Here is a 1574-nt window from a genome sequence, read left to right on the forward strand (position 1 = left end):
CTTAACTTTTAAATAAGTAAAATTTTTAAATAAATAAAAAAATAATAAAAAGTGAGGTAAAAACAAAGCATGGTTATATATAACATATATATTCTTTACATTGTCTTTGAGTTTTCCATGACCTTATATTTTTTTTATTGAATTTATTGGGGTGACGTTGGTTCACAAAACCATATAGGTTTCAAGTGTACAACTCAATAAACATTATCTGTACACTGCATAGTGTGCGCCCATAGCCACAAGCAATATTCTAATTAAAACAAAATTTCTATTTGATAAGTATTGATTATTGACATCTTATATATGTGTTGGGGGGGGGAAGAAGTTAGGTCAGTAGAATTATGTTAAGTTTCATAGCATACTTTTAGTCACCTAAAATTATTTTTAAGATGATAAATATGTTTACCTAAATTGTCTGAACTGGTTTAGATAATTCATTATTAAACTAATTTAAATAAACTTTTTATCTAGTTACCCTAGGTTAAAATGATCTGTCATTTGTACATATTTAAGCTGCTTTAAAACCAATAATATATAATCATTCATTCCCTATCTGTAGTAATTTCATTAGAGGTTTTTAGAGAATGTTTTTATCTATTTGGTATAAATGGGGGTAAAAATATCTCTTTGGCTCTTCCCCTCTCCCCCAACAGAATATCTTAAGGTTGGTTTGTTTTGTTTTGTTTTTGTTAATCCTCACCCAAGGATATTTTAAAAAATATATTTGTATTGATTTCAGAGAGGAAGGGAGAGGGAGAGTCTCTTTCCATCCTCATTTCTCTGGCCTTTGCCCACCTCCACCTAACCTCTCACCCCGCTTCCCTCCTGGCTAACATCACACTGTAGTCTGTGTCTATGTATTATGTATATAGGTTTTTTGGTTCCATTATCTTCCTTCGGCCCAGCCTGAAAGTCATCTATTTAGAAAAACATCAATATACAGGAGGCTTTAAGCATTAAAAGTGAAAGGAATGGAATCTGGATGCAAGTGCAGTATCACTTTTGCGATGAGCTATTTGTGTATACTAAATTTTAATTGTGCTAATATTGGCAGGTGAAAAAACCAACAAACAGAAAGAACAGTTTCTGGTGCCTAGAAACAGTGGGACGATGCTCCCACGGGAAGAAAGACAGAGCTTGCGCGCAGACTCACTTGGCGCCCGCCCTGCTGCTTTTTCTGCAGCCGCCGTTTTCCTTTCCATTCGCGCTCTAGCCACCGGGGAAGCCCAGCCCTAGCGTGACTGGGCTCTGATTGGCTGCTTTGAAAGTCTACGGGTCACCTGATTGGTGGATGCGGGACCCTTTAGCGCGGTGAGTTTGAAACTGCTCACACTTAGCTTCAGAGCTGGACCTGGGAAGTTAAGGACAAAGTGACGCCGCCGTGGTAGCCGCCGCCGCTTTCGCCGCGGGGTTGCTTGCCGGGTAGAGTGGCCGGGGTCAGGGTCATGCCTGTGGGGCTCACAGGGGTCGCCTCGGGGTACTCGGAGGGGGAGCTTGGAGGAATCGGGTGGTCATCCGGAGGCTGGCCGGGCAGCTGGGGTCTGCGTGGGGCCCGGCGGGGAGGCTGGGCGGTG

General features: G+C 41.6%; 1 protein-coding gene across 5 annotated transcripts in view; it reads left to right on the forward strand.

The window, feature by feature from the left end:
- The first annotated feature begins 1305 nt into the window (after window positions 1-1305).
- CDK1 (cyclin-dependent kinase 1) overlaps window positions 1306-1574 on the forward strand; it is a 23511-nt gene continuing 23242 nt past the window's right edge. For 4 of the 5 annotated variants that reach the window (XM_014538731.1, XM_014538730.1, XM_014538729.1 and 1 more), the window contains exon 1: window positions 1332-1422. The gene's annotated coding sequence lies outside the window, so the exon portion shown is untranslated. Of the gene's footprint in view, window positions 1423-1574 lie in introns of all 5 variants that reach the window. The other variant, XM_014538728.1, reaches the window with a different exon arrangement.

This window comes from Myotis brandtii, unplaced genomic scaffold, assembly GCF_000412655.1.
Source record: "Myotis brandtii unplaced genomic scaffold, ASM41265v1 scaffold196, whole genome shotgun sequence".
Lineage (NCBI taxonomy): Eukaryota > Metazoa > Chordata > Mammalia > Chiroptera > Vespertilionidae > Myotis > Myotis brandtii.